Genomic DNA, 18366 nt, shown 5'->3' with positions numbered 1-18366 from the left:
TTTCCCTTTTGCTTTGTTCCATTTCTGCTGTTAAAAAACAACATCCCAGTTTAAAGGCCTGCCTACACACCTGAGACACAAGCTCCCAATGGGAATAGCTCCAGCTATTCAAATCTCTGTGCTCAGGGTTTCACAAAAAGTAGGACTTGACCTGCAGCTGGGAAAATTCTGAGAACCACCTCAGAACTGTCAAAGCCCAGCAGCTGTAGCAGTGTATTAAGAGGAGCCAGTCATATCACAAGCCCTTTAACCATGACACAATTTTTCAGAATCCTCATTCTTTCCTAGAAGTGTGAAAGGTGGTGTGTGATACTACAAATACATACATTTGGGCTTTTTCCAGATGCTCCTTGGCTTGCTACTGTCTTAAATTCACACAACATCCACCTTCGAAAGAGCTTATATGGTGGCAGAAAGCTACTAAAGGCTAACAGAAAAATTAACAAGGGCATGCATGGTTTAAGTAAATTTATTTTTATGTTTCGATCAATACAAACAGAAACTTGTCTTTAGCACTGGATCCATACCTTCTGAAGCACAGCACCATTCTCCACAAATACAGAAATTCAATAATTAGCTCTCCAGCTATTAATTAAATTTCTGGGGTAGATAAATAATGAACAGAAGCCACCTATTCATTAGTATGCAATACCTGAAAACTATCTGTTATCCTTTTTGATTAATCTGACCCAAGGTTTCCCTGCAGCTGGAGGGAACTAAAACTGTAGCTGACAGAATAGTATGCTTTACTTAAAGCAGAAAGAACAAAACTAGTTTGTTACTCAAATAAGCAAGTGGTTTGCCCCAAATCTGTGAAAACTATGGAAAAAAAGCTTTTTAGAAAAATAGTATAAAGCATGCTACTATTTGTCTAACACATCCAAACAGTGTGCAAGCCTTCCAAGATGCAGAATAGGTGTCAGCTCTTCATGACTGACTGAGCAATAAGTTGTCTGCCTAACCCGTTAAGTCTGTTGCCTGTGAATCCTCCCTGGTAACAGGGAAATGGAGAGAGGCTCCTGCATTAAATCCTCCATCCTTTCAAGACTTCAGTCCTGACTCATCCCTGCCACAGACTCAGTTTTGGTTACAGAAAAATTGTTTTGTTTTATTTTAATTTCATTCTGAATTGAAACAGCATGACTGTTGTTCCGAGAAAGCAAAATGGGTTAGTGTGTAGCTATTTGATATTTAAGCAAGACTGTGCTTAATGCTTTCAATTTTAGTGCCACTGCCTCTGGAAAATCTGTGATATATCAGTGCTTGGTCACTGCTACCTTCTTTATCCCAGCAAGTTCCCAATGCAAGCCACTCATATACTGCTAATGCCAGCTCAGCCAAGCAAGACTAGGAGTTTTGTGTTTTTACCGCCTGTGTCTAACTACAGTAGCAGCCACTGACAAACATCCTAAAAAAACCAAAGCCCTCAAAATGCTAGAGAAAATAATGAAAGAAAAGATTCCAGTGCAATTTGAAAAGTGCTACAAAACACATTAATAGCAGTATGCTCTCCATTGGTTGAAAAGATGAAGCTAATTATTATATTTCTGCAGATCCCCCTTCAAGAAGCCTTGTAGATTACTAAATGGGTCCACAATACTACTGGCATCAAAGATGTGCATTTACATTTCATCATTTACCAGAATGTTTCTCACAAATCTTCTAATTAAGGACTGAAAGCCATGTGTCTAGACTCCTAAAAACAATAAAAGAAAAATCTGCAAACTCTGCATTACCTTTCTTCCTGCTTTAACTCCAGAGCAGTTTTTGGATCAACTAATTTGTGCACATCTCTCTAGCTTCACTAGGAAGAAAAGGAGTACTGCTCCCCTATCACCCTCAGGCTTGCTCTTGCAAAAGGCAATTGCCCTACATCCTCAGAATTAAAGAGTTGCTGCATTACCAGCATCAGTGTACCTTTGGAACACATTTTTCCTCATCTTCTCCCTGCTTTGTAGATTAATGGGACTGTGAGGGACCAGCCCTCAGGACCTATACTTGCTGAATTGGTGTAAATTTTTCCTGATCTTCTCCCTGATTTACAGATTAGTGGCATGTGGGGAGGGATTCTTCTGGAATCAGTAACATGCAGGTTTAAACCTGCAGGCTCTGAGCAACTGACTGCTCCAGTGTCACACAAGCCTTCACACAAGTCCCTGGGTAGCTAAGAGAGTACTTTTTGTATCTTGTTTTATCCCAGTGCAGCTTTGATGACCAAGTAGTCTACTGAACCAAACTTAATTTTGCCACTGCAATTCATCTGGCAAAATTAGTTGCAGGTTACTTGCTCCTGAAAGAGACAATTCCAAAGTACATCATTCCCTGACTATAATTTGAAAAATCCTGCTGTAGACAGTGCTCTGCCTGGTCACTCAAAATGCTCAGAGGCATCCATGAAATAGGAAGAATCCTGATACTCATTAACAAATAGCAAAATTCATGCCCAGAGAACACAGCAGTCAGACATGACATAATGCTAACCCAACAACAAGCACATTAACTTGTCCCAGCAGTTTTTACACTCACTGCAGAAATAAAAATTGAGATTTGCATTATGTCCTGAATGTTCCCCAAACTGGGTATGCTTGAGATCATGTGAAAATGGAGGAAAGGAGTAGGAAATCCACAGCTGGGTTCATCTTAGAACTTCTCAAACACCAGGCACTTCACATGTACCAACAGTTTCCAGATACCTGGATACCTGCACTTAGAGTAAGTCAAAGCAGCAAGTCTAAGCTAACAGGTTGAGAACAGGAACTTACTGGCTGTTTTCAGGCCCACAGAACAGTGTCTCTGACATTAAGTTAGAGGAGGTGCTTTCTTATCTTCAGAACAGCCCACCTTGAACTACTATTTTTTTTGCAGTATATGGATTTATCAAGCTGGAGATGTTGAAAAGCTGTAACTTGTGAACTGCAGCTTGCCTAGTTGAAGTTGCAGTGGGGACTTTTACTATGAGGTTGGGTTGTGTCTGAGTTGCTGATATTTGTCAAGTTTTCTGCTTCTGAAGTGCTCAGAAGAACAAGGCAAAATTACTAAGCTGGGATAACACCTCACTGCTATGCCACAAACCTCCCCCTACCTTTTTATAAACGCCTTGTATACATTTAGAAGGATACTCCAGCTTCAGACTTTCAAGGGTAATTTTAAATCACACTTGGACTTTGAGGTTCCAACAAAGTATATGGCTACAGGTATATAAATAGATTAATGCTTCAATACTGAGTGTAAAGTATTCTATTTTATTTGAGTCTATATTGTGCTTTAACTCATTATTGGGCTTAATTATGCTGCACAAGCTAAAAATTGAGCTTTCTTGAGTTATTTCTCTATATAAGGGATTCAGATGCATTTCTGCTTCTCTCGGGGCTCACTCATATGATGTGATAAAATAAACAAACACAAGCTACAATTACAGCCATATATTAATCTGTTGAACATTCCCAGCAAGGAAAAATAATCTCCTGTTTAAAGGTTCTATGCACCATTAATGAAGGCAGAAGAGGCATATGGAACTGGATTCTATATGGTAATCTTAGGAAGACCTCTAGGGAGAAAAACAGCATAGTTTAGTCTTCATAAAGGGAGATTTACTGAAAAACAGATAAATAAAAAACTAAATGCCACATTCTGGATTCTGCTAATTACAGAATCACAGAATGGTTGGGGTTGAACATGACCTTAAAGGTCTTCTATTTCCAACCCCCCTGCCATTGGCAGGGACCCCCCCCACTAGACCAGATTGCTCAAGGTCCCATCCAACCTGGTTTTGAACACTTCCAGGGATAAGGCATCCACAACTTCCCTGGGCAACCAGTTCCAGTATCTCACCACCCTCACACTAAAGAATTTCCTCCTAATGTCAAACCTAAACCTCTCTTCCGATTCAAAGCTGTCACCCCTTGTCCTATCACTCCCTGCCCTTGTAAAAAATCTCTCCCCAGCTTTCCTGTTGCCCCTTCAGGCACTGGAAGGTGCTCTAAGGTCTCCTCAGAGCCTTCTCTTCTCCAGGCTGAACAACCCCAACTCTCTCAGCCTGTCTTTGCATGAGAGATGGTCCAGCCTCCTGATCATTTTTGTGACCTCCTCCAGACTCACTCCAACAGCTCCATGTCCTTCTTGTGTTAGGGGCTCCAGAACTGAACACAATACTTGACAAATGCTTCATTTTGCCATTCTTTCTCCATTTTTCATTTTTATCACTTTTCACAGATAAAAAAATAGCTGTAAACATCTTATATGCATCTTTCTAAGCTATACTAAGATGATTTAAGAAAATATACTCTAGTCTACAGCCTTGTAACAGCTTACTACAGGCTACATTATACATTCACGTCATACCTTACAGTCATACCATAACAGTAGCATGTGGAGGTTTGGAATAAGATACAAATTAGATTTTATACTTTCTATCAAGCTTTCAATCAAGGAGAGCTATACATCTTCATAAACATCACCCAGGTTTATGCAAGTCTAGAAAAAACAATGGATGCCTGAAACTTCTTTCTTAAAAGGCATGTTCTACAGCATTTTGTTTTCTGACAAATTTCAATTCTGTCTCATTTATTCAGAATAAAGGTTTTCCTACTGGCTTGTCTGGACTTTTCTCAAAGGCACTGGTACAACATATGAAATGGGAAAAGGAGAATAAAGACTACTCACAGAGGTCATATCAAGATAGAATATCACATAAAAATACTGGAAATGGTTACATTAGAGCAAAAGCTGAGAATTATATTTGGATAACGCTGATTGTAGATCATGAAGTTCAAGTCCCTTTTCACTAGAGGTTCTGTATTACCTTTGAAAAATCAGGCTTAGAAAAAAATTTAAGTATTTTCAAAAGCACTTATGAGTCTCTGAAATACAATTCATATAAAGGCTTCTGCACAGTGACACTGAGCTTCATAAGGCCTATCTCACAATCAAATGAGGCTTAAACCAATCCTCCGTGCCCAGTTAGGTGCCTAGGGTTTCTCTACAATGCAAGAGAGTTAGACAGAGATGAGGTTCACAGAGTAGCAGAGATGTCTTAAGGCTGCAGACACTAGGAGAGCAATCCTCACTGCAGGAAGACAGCTGGCCCCAGTATGAAATTTCAATATGGAAGGGTTTTCTACCATAAAATGGAGGATAAATCTGTCATGTATACATAACTGTAAGAAAAACTCTTCCTTCATCTAATAGCTGTGCAGTTAGAGCTCTCACTGATGTTTGAGGGCACCTCTAATTCCCCCTCCATCTGAGGTCCACACGTTTTATACAGGGGAGCATAAGGTAGATACATTTTCAACTTCTGTTGTTGGTCTCTCGACTGTTCAGGACAAGAGGCAAAGAGAACAGTCTGAGTTATAACCTAATATTTATACACTGCTCTGTAAGATTCATACCTACAAATCGTGTCACACAACAAAAACACTGATCAACAAACTTGAGTAGGTAGCAAAAGTGGCATGAACTAATGTGCAACATGACTGTTACTGATACCTGCCCTTCTGGGGGAAAGCATCCAGAATAAGGAGAGCTGCAGTAACTGATTACAGTTTGGCTTGGTTGTCACAGTTTACCTTTTCCTTCCTAGCCCCTTAACACCAAAAGAAGTCCACCTTGTAGCAGCATAAGGTTACAGTTTTCACACTTAAAATGGCTCAGGTGCAGCCATTGAGTCTGTTGATGTTCACCTTCCCACCTTTGAGTGCCAGGAGCTCCCAGCTCCTGCTCAATATTTAGTAAGTAGAAACTGAGTAGGAAGCCAGTGCCTTTCCAAAAGCACATCAACAACTTGCTTGTCTGTGATGGGCAACAGACTCCATGTCCTTCTGTATTCCCAGTTTCTGTTGAAGTTAAAATTCCATGGGAGCTGGGAGCCAGGAGACACAATTTCGCCCAGCATTTCATAGAAACAGCTGCAGTATGCACTGGGGAAACAGAGGTGCTGAAAGGAACATGAAAGCCCCATCATGCACTGACCCCAGCTATGAACCTTCAGAGGCAAGCTCTATAAAGCAGAGAAACTTCCCAGGTATAGATGCAAATTATCGTTTCAACACTACCCACCAAACTAGTGCTAATTTGACCATAATTCAATCCACCTCAAGAGACTCATGGTAAGTGGAGGAAATTTTGGTCAAACCTAATTGATGTGCCCTTGAGCTTACTTAATTGCTTAGCTCTGCTTTTAAATGAAATGGGACAGCTCCAACACATTCCTCTTTTTCTGACAAACTGTCAATGTTGCTGCTAAAAACGCTCATAATTTCTAATGTACTTCCTCATAAATTATATTCAATCTCAATCCCATAACAGCTTCCATCTTTGTCCCTGTGACTGTAGTTTACTTGCAATTAGTATTTAAACTGTTGCATTTGGTTTTGAGTTGGGTGACACTTAAGGCACTTGACATCAGATGTGCTACAGATATGCAGAAGAGAAGCTGTGCTCCACGCAGTGGTTGCTATAAAGCTAGTGACCAACAAGGCCACACAAGAACAGACATGGCAGGCTTAAGTCTTTGGTCTTTTTCCTGGTTTATGCTGTATGAATCTTATACAGTTGCACTGGAAAAGACCCCTGTAATAATTATTTTGAGACTGCACAAGAAGAAGTATGAGACTCATGAAAGTCCAAACATTTACCATTAATAATTAAAATTGAGCTGAAAAGTATAATAATCAGCATTTTTATCAAACTAAAAATATGTACCAATGCTACTTTTTTATATATAAAAGAGGATTTTAAAAGGTAAATTTGGGAGAATTTTCATAGCTCAAAGTTTATAGGATAAGATATAATTCATGCTCTTTGCTGCTTTAAACTCTCTCAGTTGAGGAAATTACAAGGAGAAAAGTATTTGAAATGTCAGACAAAGAATATTAATATTGCAAGCACTGTAAAAAATCAAGTAGTGTTTTAAGTAAAACTTGTTTTAAGATTCTTGTCAAAATAAAAAGGTAGGCTATGGCATGGCTGTGTTTAGGCAAATGTAAGCAGAGTTCTCAGACCTGGAGGAACAGAAGTTTAGTAAGAGTTTGGTGCACCTGGTTTGACCATTGATGTTTCTCATCTGATTGAGTTCTGTCCTCAATAGACCCTTGATGAGAAAAGTTCACCTGCTAGACATTTTCATATGTACTCTAAGTTTTGGAAAAAAATTGAAATCAAAATCAGGAAGGGACAAGAAAACCTGAATATGAGAGAGACAGACTGCATATCTGTTCCCTTTCTCTGAACTAATACAGAATAAAAACGCCTAACTTCTCAGAAACTAGGCATATTGATATACCTGAAAATCAAGCATGAAAGTGAAGTTTACCGTGTCTATAGGACAGCTACCTAGGCAAAGATAGAGTTCTGGAAGGAACTGCTGACACATGGTTACCTCTCCCAGGGCAGAGAGACAATTAATTCCTTCTACCCAGACTAATATGAAATACATTAGCCTTGGCAGTGTTTCACAATTGTTTCAACCTAAAGCTCTAGGTGGAAAGACTAAGAAATCAAAAAGCCTTGCCTCAGCTCCCATCTTACTAACTTAAAACATCCACTGAATTTAGAACTGTAAAATAAGGGGTGGTCTGTTTCTGTGAGTGAGGCAACTGAACTTGGCTCCTCTTCGCACACAACAAGGATGAATTACAAAGTTGTCAGTCATGACACGTGGTTACAATATATTTATTTTGCTGCACACACTCACCCCTGACAGATTTCACTCTCCCCTGCCCTTCACCTTTATTTCTCAGGCTTTTTTATTCTCTTTTGTATTGGAGATCTGCTCCTTGACTAGGTATTTTCACCAAGAACTTGCCTTTACTAAACTTCCCCTGAGAGTTTTACATTTTCATTATAGCCCTGTTCACACTTTTGTGCAGTGGTGTTCCAGTAATAGTTGTGCTACAAAACTACAAGTTAACGAACACCACCAGATGGTGAAAATGTGTTTGATTATCCCAAAAATATAAAATGTGACTTCGTTCATAGTTCTGTTCATAAAGATTTGTAAAGGCTTTTTTTAGCTCAAGATCACTATCATCTATTCAGTGGTCAAATAACATTATAAAACCATTACTGAACAGTGAGTTGCAGTCTCTAGAACATATTCATTCAACCAGAGATGACAAGAAAAATCTCATTTCTTTTCAGCCACTGCTCCATAAAGCCTACATATCACCTCTCCCCCTATTTTAGTTTCTGGAAACTCTAAACAAAGACTTTCAGTATGGGAAGCCATTTGCATTGAAGAGCTGGTCATCTTACATGCATAATTTTCAATTTTTATGTGATGGTATTTTGGCATCCTCTCAGTTGAGCCTGTACCTCACAACTGGGTTTAGCAGATTGGCTAGAAATAAGCTGCATTTTGCCAATTTGCAGGACACCATGAATACACGAGTCTTAAGATACCTCATTTTCCTACCTACATACAGAAAAATTAAAACTGGGTATTATTTGTCTTCAAGTTATTTACAAGAAAATTCCCATTTCCTTAATATCTTCTACTGTAACATTTGCTGGACACACGCAGTAGATAATTCTTAAACTACGTATTATGAACACGAACCTATTACCTCTCCAAAGCTCATTTGCTGGTTTAGCACATTTTCATATGGAAAATACATGTTAAGATTGGTAGTTTGTCTTTAAACAGTAGTTTCCAGCACTCACTCCCAGCATCCTCTGTCTAGAACAGATACAGATTACACAGTCCTGACTTAATGTTTTCCTTTTTTTTTTTTCTCAGATCCTGACACAGAAGAAATACTACCCAGACCTCTTGATGCCATATACCATTCTCTTACTACAATGAAGAGTGTAAGAAAATCAGCAATCATATAGACTTTCTCCTCAACTGATACCCTGTGAGCATTTAGTCCAGTTGTAGATAAAGAGACCGGGACCAAGCCCTCCAGGAAGGATGCCTTCTTATTATAATAATGGGCACAAAGGCACTATGTGCTTACAGAACTGCACAATTCTTTCAAGGCAACGAAGGCATTTTCCTGCACCAGACTCCAACTTCAGGAGTGCTTTAAAGAAACTAATCCAATAAACAGTAACAGAAGTCATGACGGTTCTTCTCTAATTTATCCTTAACTGCAAGCTAATTCCTCTTTCTTTCAAATACCAGAGATAAATAAGGCAAACAGAAAAACTTCTACACATTACATAATCTGGACAACTCATCCTGTCCTTCAGTGGGAAAACTTGTATGAAAGTGCTTTTCACTCTCAAAAGTGATCCCAAACTGAATTATTTGAGTGCAACTAGTTAAAAGATAGACTGCAAGAAAGAAGGGTTTTTTTCCCTCTTTCCAAACTCAAGTGCAAATATCACAACACCTCATCTGAGACAGCCTTCAAAGAGCTTTAGAAAAAGACAAAACTTCTTGCATTCTTACCCCAAGGCATTAAGGTTTCTTTTTCTTGTGCAAAAAGAATCCCAAATTATTGCTTTCATAGACTGCAAAACTTAGACTCTTTATATAAGCGCTGGCTTTAGATCAAGCCCTGATATACTCAGTTCTAGTTTTTAAGGAGCACCCATAGGAATAATCTTATTTGTTCTACCCCCATGTTATCATAGCCTCATCTTCTATTCCCTCTTGCAAAATTAAATTCCATGCCATTTTCATACAATATAGACAAGAAAATCCCTAAAGGAACTTTTTACTGATTAGATGTCTAAGAAATTCTTCTCAGTCATTATACCAATGAGTAAAGAGTTCTAAATTCAGGACTACAGAAAGCAACCTCAAAATCTTGAGCTACAAAAATATTTTCATTAATAGTCCTTATCATCCTTTGTGTTTTAAAACTCTCTTCAGGTGTTTTTTTTAAATATGAGACTTCTTAAATCTTCAATATTTAACAATGACCTTGAAACATATTTTGTATCAGGCTTAGATAAGGGTTGCTTTTTTGAGTTTCACTTGTTTATTACACCACAACCCATACAATTGAAATTAGACTGCTTGGTGTTACTTAACCTACGCTGAGCAAACTTTGTCAGATGAACTGGTTTTCAGAGAAAACTTCAGCAACAATTCATAGTCAGCATTCTTTTCAGAGTCCTTAGTAGTTCAGTATTTGGTTTGCTAATGCTACAAAAACACTTATTTACAGCAGCTCCTCCAATATGAATTTTAAATTGCCTCTCCAAATTTTATTTTATCTAATGCAGTTTTAGCACATGCTTACCTTGAGGTCAAATATGAATGTTAAGTTGTACTGAAATGCCATACTAGATTTTCATAACAAAAATAGGGTGGTAATACCAGAAAAATTACAAACTGAGCAAGCAAGAAAGCAAGCCAAACTGTAAGAACATCAGTTTCAAAAAAAAAAAAACCCAAAAACAAACAATACAACACAAACTCCCCCCCAAAAAAAAAACCCCACAAAAAACCAAACAAACCAAAACAAATCAAAGAAACATCAGAATAAAAAGCCATCAGTTTACTCTTACTCTCTAATGAGAAAACATTATAACATCTGATCATACAGTAATATCGTATTTTTTCCATTATACTCCTAACTCATACATGTATTTTTCATGCTGTGAGTGTAATTCCTGTTTTACATGCCATGTAGTCTTCAAACTTTAAAGGAATTATCATTTTTGCATTTTTTAAAAAATGTTTTTACCAATTGTTTCAACATTTCCAGTGCTCTTTTTCAGTATCTGCTTCACTTAGGATGATAGTTCTATAAGCCTAGTCCCATAAACACATACAACTATGTAAGCAAACCAGGAAAGTGCAGCAAGAATAAATGCCAGCACATTTCAGTGAATTTGTGGATTTAAAAGTAATTTTCTAGATAATCTTTGTGATCAAGAACCTTTATTGTTCCCTATGTCAATACAGTTTAATTACTTCAGTTATTTTCAAAAAACTAACTTCACTCTATAATGTTCTCTTCTTTTTGGTCTCCTGGTTTAGCCTATATTTCTTATTTATTTGCCACTCTCCATTTCTCACTCACTAGTCCTCCTCCTTCTCCAGTTACCTTTAGTGCACTTCATTCTCCTGAAATATTTTTTCTTTATGCCCTGTCTCATGTTTCTGGTTCAACTTTGCAGTTTCAATAGGTTTCTCATTTTCACAAGAGTTTGTCACAGATCTAGCACAATCCCGGCTTTATTTTTTTCCCCACGCTTTTCAGGGTGGGAAAAAAAAAAAATTAAGACTGCAGCCTTAATTGTTTTTCTAAGCAGAAGGCTTTGAAAAGGAGCACTATTCTGATGGCAAGTCAGAGAGGATGCTTTTGCCTTATTTCCTCTCAAAAGATGTCAACAAGTTAGATATAGGAAGGGTCTTTTTACCTGTTCCATCAAAACCTAGGAGCACTGATTAAAAACTAGAAGTTTTAACTTGAAAAGAGTACCTTTCTATTTCTACTTCAAATTTTTATGATACAAAATAAAGCTGAGGCAAAACCAGACCCCAGGAATGTATACATCTGACATAAAAAGTATTGCTTGAAATGACATTATAGAGCTGGACTTCTAATATCCAGTGCTTGTATCAGCAGCAGTCCATAGCTGCCTTGTGCCCCTTGAAGCTGGCCCAACCTTGTTTCTTCAAGACCTCACCACAATTCATTGGGATACTTGAAATTGCTGTTTCGTGGAAGCAGCACCTTAAGGAGTTGATATGAAACTCAAGTGTATGAACAACTGCATTTTGATCTGTTTTCTGGTATCTACAGAAGCATACAAGCAGCTCAACATCTTCACAGATTCTAAGCTATCCCATGCAAGGCTCCATCTGATTCAGATAGCAGGCACTGGACATAAAGTAACACAGAAAGATTAGATGAAGAGTAAGATTATTTTTGCCACTGATTGATAAAGGCCAACGCAACCTCTTTCTGTCAGCCTCTGATGCAAGTCTTGCATTCTGGAGACATGCTTATTGCACAAAAAAAGCAAGCTCTTTGCAGCCAACAGCAAAACACATTCTCTAACTTACTACTTCAGAGACTTCTCATAAGAGACCATGTCCATTTTAAGCTTATGACTAGTACTTCAATACCTTCATTCTATATGCCTTCTCTGCATGTGCTTGGCCACAGATTTCCAGCACTACCATTCCTGTTACCAGACACCCTCTAAAAAGCATGAAGAGCAGCACAGACAATAGTCCCAGAAGACATGTATGAGAATAGGAATTGCTAAACCAGGGAAACCTACTATGCAGAGGAAGACCTCAGCTGCACAAGACAAAAAAAGCTGAAAAAGGAAAAGGTTTAACACTATTATTTTTTAACCCCTTCTAATCTCACGAGCTCAGGGCTGCTACAGAATGGTTCTAATGAACTATGATTTCTAATGAAATGTGATTTACAGGTTTACAATTATTATCTCTGTTTTTAAGAATGAAATATTCTATAACCAAAAGCTCTTTAAAATTATGTAATGAAGTCAAGCAGTTGCTTGGTTTAGGGCTAAGCTTTAGAAAACTCAGAATGTTAAAATTTCTGCTATGACTATCTTAACTGGAGTTAGAATAGATTCGAGTCTTGGGGTTTTTTTAGTCAAAAAACCATCTCCAGATTGACTTTGGTGCATAGTTTCAAGTGTTATCTCCAATTTTTATTAACAGTAACAGAATATATTAGAGGTTAACTCATCTTCAGTAAGAATTTATTTTTTATTTTCCTTGTATTGTTAACTCAAAAGGTGTAGTTTTCCTCTTCCAGAGGATTACAAGCATCAAATTCTTCCTGTGCTTGCAAGAGACCTTATTGCTCTGTAAGACAGAATTACACCCCTAAAAACTATGACCATGAAATGCAAAACTTCTTTTCAATGAAAACATTAAGATAAACTCTCTCAAGCCTTTTAAAAATCAGCAACGATGAGTTCAAATTGTCAAAAAATTCAGTTCAAAGCCTTGTATGGAGCAAAGACAGCAACCTAATATTGCTGACTATAATAGATTCAGAGAGTTCTTACTGCACACACAGTAAAGAAGACAAAAAACATTCCACATTAGGGACAGTGTATAAATGTCACACTGCAGCCCAAAGAGGGATGATTCTGAGCAAGCAGCTCATAAACTTGTCCATCTCTAGAATTCACATAGTTCCTACCAAAAAATATTAGCAGTAGCATTTTTGGTGGATGTCCAATCCCATGTCAAACTTTCCACAAACGAGGCAGTCATGCAGCTTCTTGGCTGTGATGCTCAGAGGAGGTTATTCCTCCACCATGTATTTTTTGGTGGTTTACAATCAAGTGCTTTCTTTGGGAGATGGAAACATTTGAGAATCATGTTAGCCAATGAGAAGTATTTAATCTCCACATCATTATCTCTGGACCACTTGAAAAGAATGGGCTACCCAGTTCAAGAAGGGCAGGGAACTGCTGGAGAGGGTACAGAAAAGGGCTATAAAGATGATTAGGGGACTAGAACATCTCTCATGAGTTAAGGCTGAGGGTCTTTTTAGTCTGGAGAAGACTCAGGGAGGGATCTTACAAATGTCAGTAGGATGGGGCCAATCTTTTTTCAGTGGTGCCCAATGACAGGATAAGCCAAAACAGTTGAGGAGTTTGTCTCTGGAGACACTCAAAACCCACCTGGATGCCATTCTGTGCAATCAGCAGCTGGGGGTGGACTAGATGAGCTCCAGAGGTTCCTTCCAATCCCTAACATTCTGTGATACTGCCAAGTAGTTGTCATTTCCATCTTAGGAAGCCTCTGAAAAGGCTGTTTACACTTCTCTCTTTCTTCAAGATTAGATTACTGTAATTCTTTATTGACTGGCTTGCACAACAGGGCCCTGCACAGGCTCCAGCAGGCAAAGCCTTCTGGTCTTTTTTTTTTTTTTTTTGAGAGGGACAATTTGAACATACTGTGCAGATTGTAAAGCCTTTCCATCAGTTGCAACAAATTCAATCAATTGATTATTAAATTGTTCTGTTTGCTTATGGCACAAATCACAGTCACTGCCTTTTAGCCAGCATGCTTAATCAGAGCTAACTGGTTGAATCTCTGCAGAAATTCTGAGCTATACAGTATAGATCACCTCCCTTCTCCTTCCAGCACTGCATGAAAGCTGCGTGAAGCAAAACATGGCTGCTACAAGCTCTTAAGACCTATGGCTTTACACCTCCAAGAATGAATGGGGTTTATCTTTTTAAAATTGAAGCTGAAAAAAACCCCCACTTTCTGGAAGCTCGTAGTATTACAATTGATTTTATGGTGAGCTATTTCACTTGAAGTACCGATTTCTGTGTTTTATTAGCCATGTTTTTGATTGCTTGCTATATTCACTTCAGACTGCAGGATTTTTTATTATTTTCTAGCTTCTCTGTTGTTCACCAAGATAAATACTCAATTGCACTTAATATAGCAGGAGACTCACTCTACCCGTTACAGATCTAAACTATCATTCACATTTCCTCTGATAATCCAGCTAATGCTTCATTAACTGCTATAAACTAAGTATTGCTCAACTCAAGCAGTTTCCATCTAATGAATCTAGAGCTAGTATTTATTGTACTAGGCATGCTTTTAGTATCTTCTGGCTATGAACTTATTTGGCATTATTATTATTTAAATACAAGCCATCACTTTTCCAGAATTGTAAGGCTAATTAAGAACTGCATATATTAGACCTATATACTGGCTTCTAATGGCTTTTTCTAATGCTATTATAATGACTTAAGAGTTGTGTTGGATTAGCAGAGCAGAACCGGGCCTCATCTTCAGCAGACCCAAACCTGTGATTAGCCATTTGCCTTTTTAAGTTCACCACAGGCTTCTTCCAGCTCCAGCACCAGCTTCTATTTACAACTTCTTGTTTTCAGAATGCCAGGCCATTTCCTACAGGGTACTCCAGAAGTTCTTTTTATAGGTCTGGTTTCTTGCTTTATGAACAGAACCCTCTTGCCTGCATGCCTTCAAAATAATTACAACATGTTCTCAAAGTTTTTCAATATTTGATAAAGCAACAAACAATTCCAGCAAGAGATCCACTTCAAAATTTGATTTCTTGATCCTTAGCCTGTATTTCAACTTTAGATCTTCAGTACAAAATGGACCCTGTCAGAGTAAAGTACAGCACACTAATATGTGTGGTAAGGGAGGAGACTCAGCAAGCCAGGAGGACTCAAAGGGCCTCTTAACACATTTACAGTGAAAATTTCCTGCAGCATAATAGGCTTGGTGCCCACTAACACCCACTAGGAAGTTGACTAGTGACAATTTGTTATTCTAGTCAGACTTGTTCCCAGCCACTCCTGACATCCAGAATTGTAGTAAGAAAGTATATTTTTATTATACTGAAAACATCACTTGAAACAGATTCAGAATTGCTGGAGACGTATTCATGAAATTCATCTCAGCTGAAACGAAAGAACAGTCTGAGGCTTCTTCTTCCTTTCCATGTTTACATATTTGACAGTAGCTGTTTCTGTATGCTTAAAAAATGTCATGTCTCTTATTTTTTAATCCTCCTCTCCATCACATTAGGCTTAACAAGGACAGGTCAATTATATACTCTTTAAAAAGAGACTTTCATTAAAATCAAGTTTGATCAAGAATCAACATTCTTTGAAATCTTTTTTTCCTGTCATGTCTAAGGCACCCAGAGATTTGCACTGAAGTTTCTTAGCCAGAAGAGGTGGATAGATTCCCTCACCTAATCTCTCTCTGAAATGGAAGACATGGGTTGCATTTACCATACCATAGATATCTAACAAAAAATATTCTTAGATAGTATATTTTTGGTAGGATGGTGCTAGCTATTGTGGCTAGACTTTGATCACACTGGAAATATAAAATAACAGGAAAATCATCAAAACATTCATAATAGACTTAGGAAGATAGGCCCACTAAAATAAGTATTTTATCTACTTTCTGAAGATGGTTTTCTCAAAGCTTGTGCAATATTTAAAACTTTAAATATTTGTTATATGAAAACGGCTTCCCAGAAGTTGAAAATAGTGCAAAAATTACTTGAAAAGAGGAAAAAATACCTATTTAATAAAGAATCAGCCAAATTCAATTAACACAAGTTTAGTATATGTGCCTGCTCAAACAGTAAACCTCCAGACAGAAATCATGCTGTGAGTGGAGCTGGGAGATTTTGGATCCAGAGCAACAGAGGATGACAGAAGATCCAGTTCCTTTCATTTGGCTGGTAGTTCATGACCAGACTGCATTACCTTCTACTTACCTACCTTTAGTAAGGATACCAGAATATATTTTCTATAAGCCTGATTTACATTTTCAGTCTGCTCTCATGCATTTTGGAGGAGTTTTAAAAGAGAGAAGATCAATGGAGTACTTTAAACAGAAGATCATCTCCATTGAAGGTGAAGCAGAAACTGGGACAGTTTCCAAATGTTTAACAAAATAATCTAATATTACTGGCAGCTTCAGAGATCATTAGTCTTAAATAAGAAAGTAAATCAGCAGAACATACCCAGGACATTTGATAAAAAGTCTAACTATTTAGAAAATTAAAAACAAGAAGTGTATCAAAATAATATTAAGTGATGAAGCAGTAATTATGCTGTTGTATCTCTGGCACCTAAAATTATCAGAACAAACTAAGAGAGTAAGGAAGACCCTGCCCATATGCCACGACTCCATTCAGCATGGAAATAGGAAAATGGAGCATTGTCACACCTGTTTATAGGTCCTTACTTCTGACACAGATCGTTGTCATTTATTCTGGCTTCTTCAGGTTGCTCTAATTTATGACATCTACAAATGACTTAGAGAATCAAGCCTAGAGTAAGATCAGCAAGCAGAAATTTATTTCTACCCACTCACAATTATTTCTTCCTTTCTCTCAGCCATTTGCAGAAGAAAACTTCTTCATCGGTGCTACTTCACCAGATCAGAGGGGTTGATAATATGATAACTAATCCAGCCTTACATCTAGAAGCCTTAGTTCTTTAACACAGAAAATATCCCTTATTTTAAATACAACACTTAGAGGTTTGCAGATGTTTACAGTATGTTTCAGTTCAGTAAATTGCTCTGAATACTGTCAGAGCAATTTAAGGTATTGGCGTAGGTGATGCTTGGAAACACAGAAGAAACCCCTTTCAGAAGGTCAAAGTAAGATTGCAAGACAGAGATTGCCTGAAGATTCAAACAGTAGTGCAGTTCAAAGAGCATGGAATGTAGATATGGTTAAAGAAATTTGAAAAGTAGAAGGAAATAAAGACACAATGCAGCTGAAAATTCATTATTAAGATTCTAGTATCAATGAACTACTACTCGTTAAGAGAAACAGGTTTGAACACAGTATATTTTGTTTTCTTTCCAACTCCCTCCAAGCTTATATGGATTTTCAGAATTAAGCATTCAAGCTCACCCATGGTAGCTCTGTGCCACACAGATGTTGTATCTTCTGAAAATCCCACAAAGAACATAGCAAACTTTGTGAGAATTAATCCTTGATGCATTCCACACTAGAGCCAGAACATAAAACTACAACTTCTGCAGAAATATATATTATTTCTAGCTTTTTGATAAATATTTATATTATGTACTTTACAAGTAGAAAACTATAGTGTGTTTGACGTCTGTCACAAGACACTTTGGGCACAAAAACTCATCTCAGGCACAGCAAAAGGCCACTTCTTGTGCCCACAGTAGATCACAGAATAATTGAACGGCTAGGGTTGAAAGGGATCTTAAAAATCATCTAGTTTCAAATCCCCTGCATGGGAAGCGACACCTCCAGCTAAATCAGGTTGCTCAAGGCCCCATCCAACCTGGTCTTGAAGACCTCCACAGGGAGGGGGGGATCCACAACCTCCCTGGGCAACCTGTTCCAGCATCTCACCACCCTCATAGGAAATAACTCTTTCCTAATGTCCAACCTGAGTCTCTCCTCTTTAAGCTGCAGATCATTGCCCCTTGTCCTCTCCCTATACACCTGTGTAAAAAAACCCAACCCCAGCTTTCTTGAAGGCCCACTTCAGATACTGGAAAGTTGCTATAAGGTCACCATAGAGCCTCCTCCAGGCTGAACAACACCAACTTCCTTAGCCTGTCCTCAAAGGGGAGGTGCTGCAGTCCTCTAATCATCTTCATGGCTCTCCTCTAGAGACACTTGAGGAGTTCTATGTCCTTCTTATGTTGGGGACTCCAGAATTGGACACAGTACTGCAGGTGGGTTCTCACCAGAGCAGACGGGGAGAATCGCCTCTCTCGACCAGCTGTCCATACTCCTTTTGATGCAGCCCAGGATATGGTTGGGTTTCTGGGCTGCAAGTGCACATTGACAGCTTCTGGTCCACCAGTACCTCCAAGTCCTTCTCCTCCAGGTCATCTTCAATCCTTACTCCTCCCAACCTGTATTCATGCATGGGATTGCCTCGACACAGGTGAGAATCTTGCAC

Source organism: Chaetura pelagica, unplaced genomic scaffold, assembly GCF_000747805.2.
Source record: "Chaetura pelagica isolate M959 unplaced genomic scaffold, ChaPel_1.0 scaffold222, whole genome shotgun sequence".
Taxonomy (NCBI): domain Eukaryota; kingdom Metazoa; phylum Chordata; class Aves; order Apodiformes; family Apodidae; genus Chaetura; species Chaetura pelagica.
The sequence above is the reverse complement of the archived record's forward strand: the minus strand, read 5'-3'. Positions refer to the sequence as shown.